We start from the raw sequence: 20,806 nt of genomic DNA on the forward strand, positions 1-20,806 counted from the left end.
GTGAAACACACAACTCCGTATCACCAATAATCAAATGTGCTCATTGAGAGGTGGCATCGTACATCATAGTGGTCGGAACTGGGTGGATAGTTTGCCTCTTATCATGCTGGGTTTAAAAAAGTCGTCACCGATAACAAGGTAACTTCTGCTGAAATGGTGTATGGAACAACACTAACTTTACGTGGTTGACACTAAATTTACTTCTGATGACTCGGACTGGATTTTAAATTTTCAAAATAAAATGCTTGAACTCAAACCTTTGGTCACTGGACATCACTCTAGCAATAAAGAGAATGTGAGTGACCAATTGAAAACTTGCCTGTACGTTTTCTTGAGATGAGATGCAGTAAAGAAGCCTTTACAATCATCTTATGGAGGCCCGTACGAAATTATTGCAAGAAGCTAAAAAATTTTCTAGATTCTTGTAAACGGTAAAGAGAAGGTAGTTTCAGTTGAAAGACTCAAGCCCTTCACAATGCCAAAAGATGATCCCTGTCCGGCGGAATTGTCAAGAAAATCACCTAAGAAGGCTCGTTGAATGACAACGCTGGAGGGGGAGTACTGTGGTGACCCTTAGCTATTGGAGAAAAAATCACTTTTCAAATATTTCTATTTTTCAAATCTAGTTGCCATAGTTTTTCATATTTAATTTTTAATTTTTAATTTCAATTTTTGAATTTTTCATTTTTTTACATTGCAGTAGGCATGGACAATTTGTTTTTGAATTATATAGATTTTTTTTAATTTCACTGGAAAGAAAATAATATTTGTTTAATCAAGTTAACTGTGATTTCTGTATTCTTTTACATATTAGTATGTGTAAAATTTTTCATTCGTGTTCTTATACTGAAAATAAACATTTGACTTTAAGTTTTTTTTTATAAAAAAATTAATTGTCGAGTGTTTTAATTGAAATATTTTCTACTAACCACTACAAATCAATCAAATAGTTGATTGACTTTTGTCGCGAAATGTACTAAAATTTTAATTAGTTCAATTAAAACAATGATTGAATTTTATGTCAAAACCCATTGATTCAATCACACAATGAATTGATTCCGTGTCAATTAAATTTTTAATTGAAAATCGAGTTGGTTTTCAATCAAAATGGGTGATTGATACTATCATTTTTGGGATTGAAGACATTTCAACTAAAAAAGTAAAAAAAATTGTGTGTAGGAAATTCGTTTCTTTACGAAATTGTTTACGAAAGTAATATATTATGTAAGTGTACATATATTTTATGGAAAAATCCATAAATTTATTAAAATATACAAATTACTATTTTTATTTTTTAAGCTGTATCTGGTTTGTTCTGTCGTTGTTTTCCTAGCAATACCATTTCAATCACTGTCAGCTGATCTTCTGTTGTCCAATAATTTTTCTACAAATCTTCTGCAATACAAATACCTATACTGTTAGAAAAATATGTTTTTCATATGTTCCGATATAAACAAAATGTGTTTCGGGCACAATTTTTAAACACAATATATTTAAGTGCAAACATGTAATGTTCCTAAACTAACACTAAATGTTTGTTACACATATGTTAATATGTTAGAATATATTATGTTTGGGGGCTGAATGTTTCATAAAAATAATATGTGTAAATGTAAACATATATAAATTTACAAATTTCGAGTAAACATATATATGTTGTGATATTTTAGCAATTTCTGTGAAACTGCTTGTATGTTGTTTCGGAAAACTGTTTTATAATAAGGCCAAAAATTTGATATGCTTAAGTCTAAATATTATTTTTTAATTTGAATACTCATGTAAAGAGAATAGACATTCGGAAGCGGGCATTAAGTTCGAGTTTGAAAAAGTTTATTTTCTTTAAAATGAATTATTAAAGAAAAGTAAAAGGCAAAACAGGGTCATTTTAGAACAATAATGCCAACTTAATACCGGCCTTAACATAAGGGTAAAAATGAAATTAAGTACAAAACACGATAAGTTTTAAATGCATTTAAAATTGTGTTAAATGCTAGTAAAAAACTGTTCACGCCTAACTAAATGTATGTGTATATTATAAAATTATTTATGTATGTTTGTACTCGACTCCACGTTCTTCTTTTGTTAGAGTTTTTGAATTCCTTCCAAAATTTCAAGCTTTTATACCAAAAACAGTTTTTTGTTACAAAATTGTTATTTTTGCAATAAAAAAATAATATTTTATCCAAAAGCTCAGTCCATTTCGTTTATATCAAGCACTGTTCTTTTCTGACTGTAAACCTTTAATAACACACATTTCGAAGTTTCATTTATTACAACATGACCTCAAGCCTTACAAACTCTACAAATAATTATACTAAAAGGTCAACCATACAACAACTACAAGTAAAAATTTAATTTAATAATCTGAAAATATAAATACAAAAACTAAAAATAAAATTTGGTGTTCGGTCGGAGTAGGGATTGAACCCAGGACCCTTTGCATGCAAGGCGGACATGCTAACCACTGCTCCACGTGGCCAACAAATATATGTTTCTGGTGAATAATGTTTTGTTTGCATCGGCTCGTGGGCGCTGCAAACTATGCTATATAAATGTAACTTATAACAATAATTTTCTATTGGTAACTATAACAGCTACGTAGCCCAGTGGTAGTGTTTTGGCTTACAAATTGCATGGTTCCCGGTTCGATTCTCAGTCCAGGCGAAAGGTAAAATTTAAAAAAAAAATTATAAAATTTAATATTTTTCCAACATTATTTGTATTACAGAAAAAGGTGCCAAGAAATAAAAAAAATCGTGGAAGTGAAAATTATGTGAGGGAATGAGCACAATCTTCTTTGGGGAAAGTTCTTCCAAGCATATAATATTTTTGGGCTCAAAATGCTTCCAAACATATAATATGTTCACATAAAACAAACACATTAATGTTTCGGCAGTATCCAATAATAAATGTGCTTCCTGCAAAATATGTTTGGAACATATGTTAGAGAAGCGATTTTTTCTGAGAGTGTATATTCAAAACGAGCATTTTGACACAAAATAACTACAACTAGAAGTGGTACTTTATCCAAATATATTTGAATTTTAAGCATATGTACTAACATTACCTAATGGCGCTGAAACTTGGTTTGATGAGAAACAAATTAACGAGTAGATTACAACCTGCTAATTTATGTTATGTTATAAATTTACGGAATATGGATATAGAAGTTAGGATTTCAAAAACGACTTAGACAAAATTGTAAACATGAAGTTTCAAACAAATTAAACTATAAAGATTATAAATTTTATGAAATGTATTTACGTTTTATTGGATTTTATGTTGCAATAAGTTGGTAAACATATCTCTTTATATTAATGAACTGTTCCTCTATTTCTCTTGTGTTGTTCTATGCAATTTTTTTTGTGCGACCTTTTTCTGAAAATGCGACTTTTTGTGTGACATTTTCGATATTTCCCACGTTAACAATGTACACACTCAAGAAAAAAATGTATATGCAACAATGCATTTGAAAGACCAAGCCAACTGGGTATAAAAGGAGTGACTATGTGGTAGTGTCTACGTCGAGTTTTATATAAAAGACGCGTGCCACAACAAACGCCCCCACAATCCATGACATTTGTGATTGACCTACTTTTCATAGTTTTTAAATACATGCATTTTTTGGTATACGTAACCAAATTCATGAGCAATTTCCCACGACGTTCGGACTTTATGCACGTCGAAGTGATACAAACTTACGACATGTTTAATACATATCTCCATATTCTGCACTTCATTTGTATATGGAATTGGGATGGAAGTGTGTATTTAATGCAACGAATATAGATATATCTTCTACAAAATATTCTTTGTATTCGGGTATATTGAAATACAAATAGATTAAATTTAACGTATATGATTTTCGTAAAATTCATTCGAAATATTTATTTATTTACAAAATTAGACTTATAGAATAATATAAGAGAAATATTAGAAGGAAAAGTAGCAGTGGCTACAGAGCCCATTAGCTAATCATTCGAAATATAATTGGAAGAATTCTTGGCATTTTGGTGGATTTTTCGAAATGTTCGAATCTACGAAATAAGAAGTGCATCAATTACACTGCTGATGCATTTATTTTAACGTATAATTATATAAATTACTGTAATTTACGCAATATTCATGTGGAATAATAGTTGAGATTACGATTTTTCAGGCACCAACGCGGAGAAAAAGTTTGTTTTTTATATGTTTGGATACAAAAATAAGATGTTTGGGACAAAAAAAAAATTTAACACTATATGTGTGGGTACAATAACATCGTGTTTGAAAACTAGTATATTATGTTTGCAATCAATATGTTAATATGTTACAACATAATATGTTTACGTGAATAAATTTTTTAATACAAAAAAATGTTTGCAGAAACGCATATAATTCTTACAGCGAAGGTCCAAACACGATATGGTTGGGAAAGCTACACATAGTAATAGAAATAGTACCGGCCGCGGAAAAATATACTTTTACGACATTTAAGACATACATTTTATGTTTTATTTAAAATTAAACTTAATACCAAGTCCTTTAACCTACTCGAATAAGAAATTATTATTTCCACACCCTCAAAAAATTGCTTCTCTAACATATGTTCCAAATATATTTTGCAGGAAGCACATATATTATTGGATATTGCCGAAACATTATTGTTTCTTTTATGAGAACATATTATATGTTTGAACACATTTTGAGCCTAAAAATTATCTGTTTGGAATAATTTTCTCCCAAAGAAGATTGTGCTCAAAAAAATATTTCTGCCTAATTGCATATTCCCTCACATCTTTCTCACTTTCACGAGACGTTTCAGTTCTTAGGACCTTTTTCTGTAATAAAAACAATGCTGAAGAAATTATTCAATTTTATTGATTTATTTGTTCAATTTTACCTTTCGCCTGGACGGAGACTCGAACCGAGGACCATACAGTTTGTAAGCCAACACACTATCCACTGGGCTACGCAGCTGCTATAGTCACCAATAGATAATTATCGTTATAAGTTACATTTATATAGCAGTTTCCAGCGCCCACGTGCCGATGCACACAAAACATTATTCAACAGAAACATACATTTGTTGGCCACGAAGAACAATGGTTAGCATGGCAAGGTTCAATCCCTGCTCCGACCGAACACCATTTTTTTTTAAATTTATATAATTATATTTATATATTACTATATTAAAGTTTTACAATGAAACTTCGAAATGTGTGTTATTAAAGATTTACAGTCAGAAAAGAACAGTACTTGATATAAACGAATTGGACTGAGCTTTTGGATAAACTATTATTTTTATTGCAAAAATAACAATTTTGTAACAAAAAAATGTTTTTGGTATAAAAGTTTGAAATTGTCCAAGAATTTCAAAAACTCTAACAAAAGAAGAAAGTTGAGTGTAAACATAAATAATTTTAAAAATAAACGTAAATTTATTAAGGCGTGAACTATTTTTTACTAGCATTTAACACCACTTTAAATGCATATACAATTTATCGTATTTAGAAATACAAATAAATATGAATATTTATTAAGGAATAATTTTGTACTTAATTTCATTTTTATACCCTCCATCATAGGATGGGGGTATATTAACTTTGTCATTCCGTTTGTAACACATCGAAATATTGCTCTAAGACCCCATAAAGTATATATATTCTGGGTCGTGGTGAAATTCTGAGTCGATCTAAGCATGTCCGTCCGTCCGTCCGTCTGTTGAAATCACGCTAACTTCCGAACGAAACAAGCTATCGATTTGAAACTTGGCACAAGTAGTTGTTATCGATGTAGGTCGGATGGTATTGAAAATGGGCCATATCGGTCCACTTTTACGTATAGCCCCCATATAAAGGGACCCTCAGATTTGGCTTGTGGAGCCTCTAACAGAACCATATTTCATCCGATCCAGCTGAAATTTGGTATATGGTCTATAACAATCGTGCAAAAATTGGTCCACATCGGTCCATAATTATATATAGCCCCCATATAAACCGATCCCCAGATTTGGCTTGTGGAGCCTCTAAGAGAAGCATATTTCATCCGATCCGGCTGAAATTTGGTACATGGTGTTGGTATATGGTCTCTAACAATCATGCAAAAATTGGTCCACATCGGTCCATAATTATATATAGCCCCCATATAAACCGATCCCCAGATTTGGCCTGCGGAGCCTCAAAGAGAAGCAAATTTCATCCGATCCGGCTGAAATTTGGTACATGATGTTGGTATATGGTCTCTAACAACCATGCAAAAATTGGTCCATATCGGTCCTTAATTATATATAGCCCCCATATAAACCGATCCCCAGATTTGGCTTGTGGAGCCTCTAAGAGAAGAATATTTCATCCGATCCGGCTGAAATTTGGTACATGGTGTTGGTATATGATCTCTAACAATCATTCAAAAATTGGTCCACATCGGTCCATAATTATATATAGCCCGTATATAAACCGATCCCCATATTTTGCTTGCGGAGCCACAAAGAGAAGCAAATTTCATCCGATCCAGCTGAAATTTGGTACATGATGTTGGTATATGGTCTCTAACAACCATGCAAAAATTGGTCCACATCGGTCCATAATTATATATAGACCCCATATAAACCGATCTCCAGATTTGGCTTGCGAAGCCTCAAAGAGAAGCAAATTGCATCCGATCCGGCTGAAATTTGGTACATGGTATTGGTATATGGTCTCTAACAGCCGTGCAAAAATTGGTCCACATCGGTCCATAATTATATATAGCGCCCATATAAACCGATCCCCAGATTTGGGTTGCGGAGCCTCAAAGAGAAGCAAATTTCATCCGATCCGCCTGAAATTTGGTACATGATATTGTTATATGGTCTCTAACAACCATGCAAAAATTGGTCCACATCGGTTCATAATTATATATAGCCCCCATATAAGCCGATCCCCAGATTTGGCTTGCGAAGTCTCCAAGAGAAGCAAATTTCATCCAATCCGGTTGTAATTTTGAACATGGTGTTAGTATATGTTCTTTAACAACCGTGCCAGAATTGGTCCATATCGATCCATAATTATATATAGCCCCCATATAAAACGTTCTCCAGATTTGACCTCCGGAGCCTCTTGGAGGAGCAAAATTCATCCGATCCGGTTCAAATTAGGAACGTGGTGTTAGTATATGGTCGCTAACAACCATACCAAAATTGGTCCAATCACACAAAAATTGGTCCATATCGGTTCATAATCATGGTTGCCACTAGAGCCAAAAATAATCTACCAAAATTTTATTTATATAGAAAATTTTGTCAAAATTTTATTTCTATAGAAAATTTTGTTCAAATTTTTTTCGGTTCATAGTCATGGTTGCCACTCGAGCCAAAAATAGTCTACCAAGATTTTATTTCTATACAATATTTTGTCAAAAGTTTATTTTTATAGAAAATTTTGTCAAAATTTTTATTTCTATAGAAAATTTTGTGAAAATTTTATTTCTATAGAAAATTTTGTTAAAATTTTATTTCTGTAGAAAATTTTGTCAAAATGTTATGTCTACTTTGTCAAACTGAATTATATACGCATTGGATCGATCTTTTGTGATTTAATATATATCACGTATGGACTTACATACAATTTAGAAGATGGTGTTAGGAGGTTTTAAGATACCTTGTCATCGGCAAGCGTTACCGCAACTTAAGTAATTCGATTTTGGATGGCAGTGTTTAGAAGAGGTTTCTACGCAATCCATGATGGAGGGTACATAAGCTTCGGCCTGGCCGAACTTACGGCCGTATATACTTGTTACCTTTAAGGCCGATATTAAGTTATAATAATACGAGTTATAATACAATTTGCCAAAAAAGTTATACAAGTTATAATACAAGTTGCCAAAAAAGGTCTGCTTTTAGAGATTCGAGTTTTGCCGCTAAAATGAAAACTAATATTTTAATTTCCTTTCTTCCTAAATATTTTGACTTACTCGTCGTACGTTTCGTGTCCATAATGCCAAAATGACAAACAAAACACAAGTCGACACATACCTAAATTGCTGCTCTCAAGGCAAAAACACATGCTGTTTGTTTTAAATGTCTATTCTCTTGGTTCCGAATGTCTATTTTCTTTACTCCGAATACGCAATTTAATATTGAAAATAATAATATTTAGACTGAAGCATATCAAATTTTTGGGCGAAGCCTTGTAACATGCTAAGAACATAGCTAAAACAAATGAACACATAAAACAGTTTTGCGAAAGAACATACAAGCAGTTTCACAGAAATTGTTCTCTTTTGATTCTCTCCCTGCGTTATGTTGATATCTTTCGTCAACCCTCTCGGTTTCCATCTCTTTTTCTTTCTCTATACTCTCTCTCTCTCTCTCTGTCGCTCCCTGAATAAAATATCACAACATATATATGTTTACTCTAAATTTGTAAATTTATATATGTTTGCATTCACACATATTATATTTATGAAACATTCTTGTCCCAAATATAATATATTCTAACATATTAATATATGTGTCCCAAACATTTAATGCTAGTTTAGGAACATTACATTTTTGCACATAAATATATTGTGTTTAAAAATTGTTCCAGAAGCACATCTTGTTTATATCGGAACATATGAAAAACATATGCGATCAAAATCGCATAAGAATGAACATTTCTCACGCTTGTTTGGTCCGTTTTAAGCGAAATAAAATGGATTTTGTGTCGTTCCATAACTGTTGATGAGAGATGGATCCACCATTATACTCCAGAGACAAAAGAACAATCCAAATAATGGACTGAAGCTGGAGGAAGTGCCCCAAAGAAGGTAAAAACAATTCAATCGGCTGGTAAGGTTAGGTTAGGTTAGGTTAGGTTAGGTGGCAGCCCGATGTATCAGGCTCACTTAGACTATTCAGTCCATTGTGATACCACATTGGTGAACTTCTCTCTTATCACTGAGTGCTGCCCGATTCCATGTTAAGCTCAATGACAAGGGACCTCCTTTTTATAGCCGAGTCCGAACGGCGTTCCACATTGCAATGAAACCACTTAGAGAAGCTTTGAAACCCTCAGTAATGTCACCAGCATTACTGAGGTGGGATAATCCACCGCTGAAAAACTTTTTGGTGTTCGGTCGAAGCAGGAATCGAACCCACGACCTTGTGTATGCAAGGCGGGCATGCTAACCATTCGGGCATGCTAACCATTGCACCACGGTGGCTGGTAAGGTTATGGCAACGGTTTTTTGGGACTTCAAAGGTAATATTTTATTGATTGACTATCTGCAAAAGGGTAAAACAATAAATTCAGAGTACTATTGCAACCTTTTGGATCAATTAAATGTACAAATTCGAGAAAAACGTCGTGGCTTACAACACAAAAAAATAATTTTTCATCAAGACAACGCACCAGCGCACAAGAGTGTTTTAATCAGGGCTGTGGAGTCGAGCCAATTTTGCTCGACTCCGACTCCAGCATTTTTCATCAGCTCGACTCCGACTCTGACTCCGGAGTCGACTCCGGGTAATATAACTAAATCTCATTTTAATACCACTAATTTGTAGTTCTATTGTGGGGGTACCGTAAGTGGATCGATATAAAGTATCGTATTTATTTATGTGTGCAAAAAAATGTCTTAATTTCACATTAGATGCCAATTGAACTCTATATTTCAAATTAAGGGCAATGTTTAATAAATAAAATAATGATATAAATACCCATCATAATATGAGAAGATACCAACAGTATATGTATTTGTGGACTAAAATTATTGATACTATCTCAAATCCTTTAAATTTGTTGCGAGCTATTTAAAGGTTTATATTCCCATATGCATGAATTTGAATCTGAATCGATTTAGATAAAATTGTATATACTTCTACAAAATCTATGTACTTAAAATTTAAATCTAACGTTATGGGACGTAACACAACTTTAACAAAAAATAAAAATGCAAGGAAAGTCTAAAGTCGGGCGGGCCGATTATAATATACTCTGCACAACTTTGTATTTAGATCTACATTTTGATAAAATCTCAAATCAGACTTCTACAAGATCTCGGGCAATATTTGGGAAATATTTATAATTGTTTAGACAATTTCGCAAAAATGCATTTATGATTCATTCATTGAAAAATTTGAAAATTTGAGTCATTTCTACAAGTTTTCGACTAAGCAGTGAGTATCAGTGAGCATACAATTTTGGAAAAATTTTTGTCTAGTAAAAAAAAATTTGCAAAATTTTATATAGAATTAAATTTTGCAAAATTTTCTACAGAAATAAAATTTTGACTAAATTTTCTATAGATATACAATTTTGGCAAAATGTTCTATAGAAATAAAATTTTTGCAAAATATTCTATAGAAACAAAATTTTGACTAAATTTCCTATAGAAATAAAATGTTGACTAAATTTTATATAGAAAAAAATATTTCTATAGTAATAAAATTTTGAATACATTTTTTATAGCAGTGAGTATCAGTGAGCAACAGTAAGAAAAAAAATTTTGAGAAAATTTGCTATAGAAATAAAATTTGAAAATTTTTTCTTATAGAAATAAAATTTTGAAAAAATTATCAATAAAAATACAATTTTAGAAAAATTTTTGTGTAGTAAATAAAATTCTGCAAAATATTCTACAGAAAAAATTTTCGACTAAATTTTCTATAGAAATAAAATTTTGACAAAATTTTCTATAGAAATAAAATTTTGACAAAATTTTCTATAGAAATAAAATGTTGACCAAATTTTCTAATAAAAAAATCTATTACTATAAAATTTTGGCAATATTTTCTATAGAAATAAAACTTTGACTTCAATTTTTATAGAAATAAAATTTTGAAAAAAAATTTTTGTGTAACAAACAAAATTTTGCAAAATTTCCTATAGAAATAAAATTTTGCAAAATATTCTATAGAAACAAAATTTTGACTCAATTTTTTATAGAAATAAAATTTTGACTAAATTTTCTATAGAAAAAAATATTTCTATAGTAATAAAATTTTGAATAAATTTTTTATAGAAATAAAATTTTGACAAAATTTGCTACAGAAATAAAATTTTGACAACTTTTTATAGAAATAACATTTTGACAAAATTTTCTATAAAAAACAACTTTGAAAAAATTTTCTGTCAGTATTCCACATATGTATATGGCCTTAAAATAAAATTAAAAAAAAAATAATTTCGATCGTTCGAAATATTTCAAATAACATAAATTGATATGGGCATTAAAATGGATCGATCCAGCCCATCTGCTAGTCTAACATTCTAGGAAACATAAAAAGATAGCCGTAATTGGAAGTTGATTTTCATTTACTATCATGCTGTACATTGATCGAATGAATAACGCAATGGAAACTTATTTGCGTAAAAACTTGCTTAGTTACAAAAATGTGAAGTATTTTAAAAAATTTGGTTTAGCCGGAGTCAGACTCCGACTCCGGCTCCACAGCCCTGGTTTTAACAATGGCTAAAATCAACGAATTAAAGTACGAGTTGCTTGAACACCCACCTTATTCTCCTGATTTAGCTCCCAGTGACTTTTACTTGTTCCCAAATCTAAAAAAATCCTTGCTGACAAGCGATTTACCTCAAATGAAGATGCAATTACAGTTGTAAACCACTATTTTGAAGACCTTGAGGAAAACAATTTTAATCAAGGGACAGAATTGCTAGAAAAGCGTTGGACTAAGTGTATTGAAGTTTCAGGATATTATATTGAAATTTTTTGAAAAACTAACTATTCTCTTTCATTGATAGGCTAAGAAGTTTCCGAACCGCCCTCGAAAGTTTATTGTAATAAAAATGTTTAAAATTGTACTACCAGGTAATGGAGCTTTTTGGAGAATTTCATATTTAATCTGCCCAATGTACCCATGGGGACAACCTCTTTTTCTAAAAAGTGTCAATTTAAATCTTTTTATTTATTCGTTAATGGAACCCCATAAATGGAACATAAAACTTCTAACTCACCGTGTATGTTGTGTTAGTGGCAGCTCCCCGGAAAAATAAAAATTATAATTGTTCCCAGCTCCATTTACAAGTAAATTGCTTGTTGGGCCGAGAATCACATACCCTGCAACATCATCCCACAAAAGAAAATTAAATACACGACACTGAGTAAGTGTTATTTTGGTATTTAAATAAATTCAAGATTCGCAAAATCTTGAAATAAACAAACAACTTCACTGGAACGATAGAGACAACTAACCGTTTGAGCTGCTGAATTTTGTTTACGAATTCTGACAGCATCAGCTGGTCGTGTCTAACACTCATCGAACAACAGCGTTGCTCCAAAACGTAATACACGATATTGGGGGTCGGCAATGCAGTATTCCAAAGGTGCGTTTCCACGATTGTCACCTTATTGCATTGGCGGTGTTTAATATCTGTAGAAAATGGAAAATGCTAATATCAACAACACACCTCGAAATAGCATTGGTTCTCTTAGAATCAACAAACTCCAACAACTAGAGAAAGCAAATGCTGAACTCATTGAAAGAAATCAGAAATATGAAATACTCTGCTTACAGCTACAAAAAGAATTGAAATTACCGAAGAATCAACTAAATAATCAGACATATGAAACCGACGAGGAAGACCTTCAAGAGGAAGTCGGTCGCTTTGAAAATCAAACCGAGTCGTCCAAACCCGAAAAGCCAAAAAACCAAAACAATGAATGGCAAGTTGTCAAGCATGGCAAACGATCTAGAGAAAGCCCAAGTACATCGAATTCCAACAAAAAGCACGCCAACTCAGAAACAACATATTGGCTAAGTAAGAAACCATCAGAATCTGAAAATCGGTTTGCCGAACTCGGCGAAGAAAATGAGGAACAACAAACAACAAATACCTCCACAAATTACAAAGCCTCCACCAATCTTTATAGATAACGTTGCTAATATTCAACCCTTATTAGAGCTTTTAAACCAGTACGTTCCGCAACAATTTGAAATCAGAACACTTCGCAACGACCAAGTTAAAATAATTTCAAAACAACATGAAACTTATTAAAAAGATCGTGGAAGAATTGGACAAAAAATGCACCGAATTTCATACCTACGGACCAAAACATGAACGAGGTTTCAAGGTTATCCTCCGAAACATGCATTCATCAACAGATACTGGAAAACTTAAAAATGAACTGCTAACTAAAGGCCACGAAGTGAATCATATTTGGAATATAAAACATTATCGTACCAAGGAACCACTTCCTCTTTTTGAGATAGAACTTGCCACGAAACCTAACAACAAAGAAATTTATTCCATTACACGTCTCATGTCAAGTATAGTTACTTTTGAACCACCTCGACCAAAGAAAATAATACCACAGTGTTCCAACTGTCAACAATACGGGCATACCAAGACATATTGCAGAAGAAAACCCATATGTATAAAATGTGCAGGTAATCACGAATCCAAATCGTGCTCGCGAAGGAATTGGGCAAATGAGGTAAAATGTGCGCTTTGTAATGAAAATCAGCCGGCAAATTATAAAGTGTGCACGATCTACAGACAAATCTATAGTAAACATTACCCACCTCGCAGACCACCTGCAGAAAACCAGTACATTCCAGACCAACCTTCAATGACTACACCTCAACAACAAGAAAATACAACTTATTCCCAAGTTACCCAAAACCAAACCACTAATACAGCACCAAATCAAAGCCAAACCTTAAATAATGGGTCAATATCAAATCCCGCAAATTCAGTAAAAGAAATGCTCAATAATCTTAACATCTTGATGCAGCAAATGACTAGTCTTCTTTTGAATATCACAAATAAACTTACCTTTATTCAGACAGATTAAGAGTCTACGTATAGCATTCTGGAATGCCAATGGCTTATCCCAACATACACTGGAAGTAAAGGAATTTCTGAGGCTAAATAAAATAGACATATTTCTAATTTCTGAAACTCATTTCACACAGAAAAGTTATTTCAACATACCCGATTACGAGTTTTATCACGTAATGCATCCTAGTGGGAGGGCCAGAGGTGGCTCGGGAGCACTAATTAATAAAAAGATTAAACATCATCAAGGAATTCATTTCTGTTCAGAAAAAATACAAGCAACAGCTATTATTATTGAAGATTGGTTTGGGCAGCTTGCAATTTCGTCAATATATAGCCCACCGAAACATAATATTAAAAAAGAAGAATATGTTACATTTTTTGAAATACTTGGGAATAAATTTCTTGTTTGCGGAGACTATAATGCGAAGCATACATGTTGGGGTTCACGTCTTATCACACCAAAAGGGAGACAACTCTATTATGCCATGAAAGAGCTCGGCTTAAAAGAAATATCGCCAAACACGCCAACTTACTGGCCGATTTTTGTGTATCAAAAGGCATACCATCTGGATCATACAAATGCGTAACAAGCTGTGAATTGTCTTCTGATCATTCTCCAGTCTTTTTAACTCTTGATTCAAACTATATCGCAGAGAAACAACCATGTAAACTTCATAACAAGAAAACTGACTGGGTTTATTACCGTTATCTTATAAAATCAACTGTAAACACAAATATTTCCCTGAAAAGTGAACAAGATATAACTAGAGGGGTAGAACAGCTTGTACACATTATCCAACAAGCTGCATGGAACTCAACACCGCAGAGTAGCCTAAATCAAGATAAAAGATGTCCAAATATAGTCCTACAAAAACTATCTGAGAAAAGAATGGCGAAAAAGCGATGGCAAATAAGCAAATCTCCTGAAGATAAAAGAATCTTGAACAAAGCTACAAGAAATCTTCAAAATTTACTCTGAGAACTTCAAGAAAAAAAAAACTTGAAACTGAAATTCTGAATTTAGGTCCTACGAAGTCTTCTGACTATTCACTTTGGAAAATGTCCAAGGCTGTAAATCAATACCGCAAAGTAAACCATCCAGTTAAAAAAGCTGACAACACATAGACCAAATCTTCGTTAGAGAAAGCTAAGACTTTTGCAGAGTATCTAAAAACTGTATTTACTCCAAACTCATCTGAAGATACCCCAGCATATATCCAAGAATATCTCGTCGAACCACACCAACTTGACTTGCCAATCAAAAAGTTTTCGAAATCAGAAGTGAGAAAGGAAATAAAGAATCTAAAAGTTAAAAAGTCACCAGGATATGATGTTTTGTTCCGCCTCAATGGAAAGTGGCACAAATCAGTATGATTCCCAAACCAGGCAAGTCAACAGAACAGGTAAATTCGTATCGGCCAATAAGTCTGTTGCCAGTGCTCTCAAAAGTGCTGGAAAAATTATTTCTTTCACGTCTAACGCCTATCATAGACCAAATCACCAATTTGGATTCAGGCGAAATCACAGTACAATTGAACAAGTACACCGCTTAGTTGAGACGGTAAACAAATCATTTGAAAACAATCAGTTTTGTATGGCAGCATTTCTTGATATATCACAAGCTTTTGATAAAGTATGGCATGAAGGCCTCCTTTACAAACTCAAAATGCTTTTGCCAATAAATTATTACTTATTCTTGAAATCTTACATACAAGATAGATATTTTTATGTAAAAGAGGAGGGAGAAATTAGCCAAATCGAAGATATTAAGGCTGGGGTCCCACAAGGTTCGGTACTTGGTCCTTTATTGTATGTACTATTCACAGCAGATATCCCTGTAGGCCAACAAACTTTGATAGGATCCTTTGCAGACGATACAGCGGTCCTAGCAGTGAATAAAAATCCCAAAGCCGCTAGCGCCTTGTTGCAAAGACATCTAAATAAGCTCGCCACTTGGTTGAAAGAGTGGCGTATAAAAGCAAACGAAGCTAAATCTTCTCATGTAACGTTTACTTTAAAACAAACAACATGTCCACCAGTTCTTATGAACCAAACTCAAATACCACAGCAAGATGATATTAAGTATCTAGGAATCTATCTAGATAGGAAGCTGAATTGGAACAAGCATATTCAATCAAAACGGAAAGCTTTAAACATTCAAATAAATAAGCTGAGGTTTTTTTATCGGCCGTCGTTCGAAGCTCTCTTCCAGTCCAAAACCTTGAGAGAAATTGTAAACGCTCCAACTTACATAACGAACAAACGTCTCCATGAGGAACTTAACATCAAGACAGTAAAGGAAGAGGTGATATCCTTATGTCAAATCCCGAAACCTTCACAAGATTGAAGAGAAAATCTCCACAAGATTTGTTAATATAAGTTCTAAATTAAAAACGAATTTAATAGGCATACTAATATGAAATAACCATAAATTACAATATGCTGAACTATAAAATGAAAATTATTTAATATATGGGTTGGCCACTTGGTCAATGCCATTTGAAATGTATCTATTTTGTCTTGAATAATGTAAATATCACATATAGATAAATAGCATTAATAAAATGAAATTAAAAAAAAAAAAAAGAAATTAAAAAAAAAATAAATAAAATCTATTTTTGTCCGGTAGTTTCATTTTGGGTGTTAATGGGTTAAATAAAACCATAATATTTTGGAAAATTCATAAATTTTTTAAATCAGATGTGGATATTATTAAGATTGGCTGATGTGACCGCTACAAAATTTTATAAGGTATGTCTTACCAATTACGGATTCAATTAAACTTTTTTAAAAAAGAGACTTTTTAGTTGGGATATCTATATGTCTTTTATTACAAACGAATATATTGTAAATAACACCAAGTTGTAGTAGACCCGAAAAAAATGGATTGACAAAACCGATATTTAATAGTGAATGTAGAATTTTCATTCCTACAATCGGTTTCCAACCAATCTCTATAATGTTCTAAGCACCACTTTTTGTGGTTTATTGAAAAATATTTCGAATTTTGATTGTAAATGAAAACGCAATCAATTGGGAAATTAACTGAATCTATTAACATTGTAATCAAATGACCTAGCAAAACAGAGCTTCCGAAAAAGTAGTTTGGATCCCCAATTTGTGATCCGGAAGTAGTTCAAACTTCGATAATCTCCAATGAATTTTACATGCCCGCACAGAAAAAACATGTTTGGACATGGTTGCCGCATCCATTTAATACTTATCTAGATTATGTAATTATCGCAAAAATCATGTATTTTGTCTTTGTAAAAATAATTTTCGAGCGGAGAAAAGTATATGTTGGCAATAGGCATTTAAATAGTTCTCAAATGCCGCAAACATGTTCTATTATTTATATGATAGAATTTGAGACCATTACATGGTCGGGAAAATCATGTACCATTGACCATTCACTTTTTTTACTTTTTTCCAGAGAAAAAAGTATTTTTATAGGTTACGTATTGACATGTCTAGAACCATTACATTTAATTTTTTTGCAGCGAAAATAATTGTATAAAAACATTGAGCAGGTACACACGATTTTCATTTTGCGCGTGAGTCGCGTGTTGATTGTTTCTTGGAATGGACGGAGAATACGGAATTACTGTGTTTTGTGTTATTTTATTTATTCAGAAGTGGTTTTATGTAAAGGCCGGTATGCACCTCTAGCGAAAAATTTCATTCCCATAAGAAATGCATTGCTATTTATGCTAACGAAATTTTCGGTAGCGTTCAATTTCGTAAGCTGGTACGCACCTCTAATGAAAATAACAGGGTTGTCAAAAGCATATTTTGGCAGTAAACGTTTAATTTATTACAATCATTGTGTGCGTAAAAGTTTTAAAAGGTCTGTAAATAATAAACAATTTATTTAAGGAATATTTGGAACATATATTAACAATTTTTAAAAGCGATTAGCTGGTTTAAAATGTGTGTACATAGCCCTATTTTTTTGTTGTAGACTTAAATAAATTTTTGCTACCGAAAATTTCGCTAGAGGTGCATACTGGCCTTAAACACAAAAAAGGAAAGTGTAATTGAAAAAATTTACCTGTTTTTTGTTCTGCATTTTGATATATGGCATAATTTATTTTTATTTGCAGTTACATGTTGTCTACGTTGGTAAATTTGATGGGCACGAAGTAAATATGGAATGATTACTTGTTGTTGAATTAGAACCAAAGTAGAGTGTGTAAAAATATGTGATGTTTGCTTGCACGACATTATAAATACAAATAAACAATGAATTAGTTTATAAATAAATAAAAACAAATAAATAAAGTTAATTCTGTGTTTTCTTATCTCAAGTGGCGTCCTTTTTCGACGACGAAAAAAGTTTTTTCATAAAGATCAAAACATTTTAGGTTGTGATCATGTTATTTTAACTGGAAGAAAAACATTTTTGGCGAATACCATAACATTTTAGATCGTGACCATTGTCTTTTAATGGAAACAAAATTCTTTTTATCAATATAATAACATTTTAGATGAGGAAAATTTTATTTTTCTTAGAACCATGTTCACTGAGCCAACATGGTTACAGGTGAAAATGTTACATGGTCGCCGCAAAAATAGCTCCTATCATATTATTTTGCTCTTCGAATATGATTGTGACAATCATGTTTCTTCTCTGCGTGTGGGCTTGTCATCCCAGTATAAAGGCGTCGCCAAAAAAGTAGTGCAAATGCAAAATTGGCCCAGAAACGGTGAATTTAACATGGGCTTGTCATAGGATGGATGTCCACCATTTCAACAGCCGTTGCACTGAATTTGAATCACTTTTTGGGGAGTGATCTGTACTCAGCGTTTTGGATGTGAATTAAAAAATTTTGTGACATTTTCCTAAATAAATAATTTTAAAATTTTTTTTATGATTTTCAATGCACTCTAATGATTGTCTGAAACGTTTGACCTCTAATATTTTCGAAAATTAAAGTTGTGCCTCTAGAAGAACATCGAATTTTTTTTACTGGAATAGGACGGAAGTACTCCTTTTTTTGTTTTTGCATATATTTTTGTATAAATATATTCTTGCCATAAAATTCAACAAAAAGTTAAAAATTATCGTAATTTGCAAAACTTTCTGAAAAGAATATATCATGTATCATTCAACCGTCGAACGGAACTGACGTGTTTTTTTAATATCGGATAAACTCATTTTAATAAGTACCTACTACGAATTTCAAGTGTGGTGGGATATTAAGCCACCATGCAGCGAAATTCAAAGACATCCATTGGGTTGCTAACTTCAGGGCTCAGTGGACGGGTATCGATTGGAGTTATAAATTTGGGCAATGACCTAGAGTTAGGCCCAATTAGTCGACTTGTAGACGGGTCGACAGATGGCGTCACTTTGACAAGTCGAACCTTTTCCAAGGTAACGGCATCAAAAGGAGGTAATCCTTCACGAAAGAGATTCAAGGAACGCAGAAATGCTTTGTTTATCCCAAAGAAATTAGAATCAGTCGTCCCAAGCACGTTGTCGGCTAAACAAAGCGATTCCTTAAAATGGGCTCAAGGAATTCTTTAACCTGGAAAAAGGGAACGATCACCGGATGAGCTGTCATCCTCCAAAAGGGATCAACGATCGTTTGCCTCAGTTGCTAATGACAGCCTTGTAATGGCTATCATTAATAAAGGAGCATTGGACGGTATGGTTCCAAAGCAAAATGGGGGGAAATTGAGAATGCTTTGTCTGGCGTCTACTCACAGATGCTGGAAAAGTTTCCCGGCCCAGATCCTCGACACCAAGAGGCTGGTTGGTATCAAGGGCGATTTAAGCTAGTCGCATTTGAGGACCAGAGGTCTATATAATGTTTTAAAGTTGCTTGTATACTAATTGATGAAGTTTGGGAAGAAGCTGCTCTATAGTTAGTCGAGAAGAAAAAGATACCGGCTAGACCAAGAGCACATGCGTGGATACCTGCAAACCCTCCTGACCATGAATCTATTTTAAATAGAGTGGAACAATGCAATCCAGATCTTCCAACAGCTGATTGGAAGGTTGGCCGTTTGGATGAAGTGGATGGACCAAGACGGCATGCAGTGTTTATATTGAACACTCAGTCTTTGCCACATCTAGCAAAGTCTCAGGGCCGTGTATGTTATGGCTTTCATTATATCCAAATGAAGGTACCCAGTCAGAAATTTACGATGGTTATAAATATTGAGCGTTATAACAGCGCTTGCTAAACAAATTAATTGACGGTTTTTAAATAGTAAATTTTCCATAAAATTATCGTTGAAAATGCATGTTCCATCAATGTCCAATGGTTTTTAATGAGTAATGGATGTATTATTGTTGATATGAATTGATTTATAATAGGATAATGTTCCTTTATCATATAAAGTGAAAATGTACATTAACAGGGAAACCACTAAAGGGTGATACGGCCAAAATTTGGTCAATATAAACTTGACGTATTTCTTTCAATTTTGCTTTTAAAAAACCTGAACACCCCTCATTTTGAAGGTGTGTGTGTAGAATGTTGTTCCTATTTTGATTTTGGAATTCACTCTTCAGTTGTCAAAATGCCGTCCAAGCAAGAAGAGCACCGTATCAAAATTTTGCTCGCGAAAATCCGAGCTACTCGCACGCAAAGCTGGCAAAATCCCTAAAAGTTGCCAAATCAACCGTTACAAATGTAATTAAAGTGTTTGGGGAACGTTTGTCGACAGCCAGGAAGTCTGGATCGGGGGGAAATCGAAAACCGGAAGCCGCTGAGACGACAAAGAGAGTTGCCGGTAGTTTCAAGCGAAACCCTAACCTCTCTCTCCGAGATGCCGCAAATAAGCTGGGTGTATCGTCTACAACCGTGCATCGAGCCACAAAACGAGCCGGACTATCGACTCACAAGAAGGTAGTGACTCCAAATCGCGATCATAAACAAAATACGACGGCCAAAGCGCGATCCCGGAGGCTGTACACGACGATGCTGACGAAGTTTGACTGCGTGGTAATGGACGACGAAACCTACGTCAAAGCCGACTACAAGCAGCTTCCGGGACAGGAGTTTTATACGGCAAAAGGAAGGGGTAAGGTAGCAGTTATTTTCAAG

General features: G+C 33.3%; 1 protein-coding gene across 9 annotated transcripts in view; it reads right to left on the reverse strand.

The window, feature by feature from the left end:
* Myo31DF (Unconventional myosin ID) overlaps nucleotides 1–20,806 on the reverse strand; it is a 280,960-nt gene that overhangs the window by 184,907 nt on the left and 75,247 nt on the right. The window contains exon 1 of one of the 9 annotated variants that reach the window (XM_075295664.1): nucleotides 11,922–12,108. The exons of the other annotated variants lie outside the window; for them this stretch is intronic. The gene's annotated coding sequence lies outside the window, so the exon portion shown is untranslated. Of the gene's footprint in view, nucleotides 1–11,921; nucleotides 12,109–20,806 lie in introns of those variants that run through there. 9 annotated transcript variants of the gene reach the window in all.

Source organism: Haematobia irritans, chromosome 2 (genome assembly GCF_050003625.1).
Source record: "Haematobia irritans isolate KBUSLIRL chromosome 2, ASM5000362v1, whole genome shotgun sequence".
Taxonomy (NCBI): domain Eukaryota; kingdom Metazoa; phylum Arthropoda; class Insecta; order Diptera; family Muscidae; genus Haematobia; species Haematobia irritans.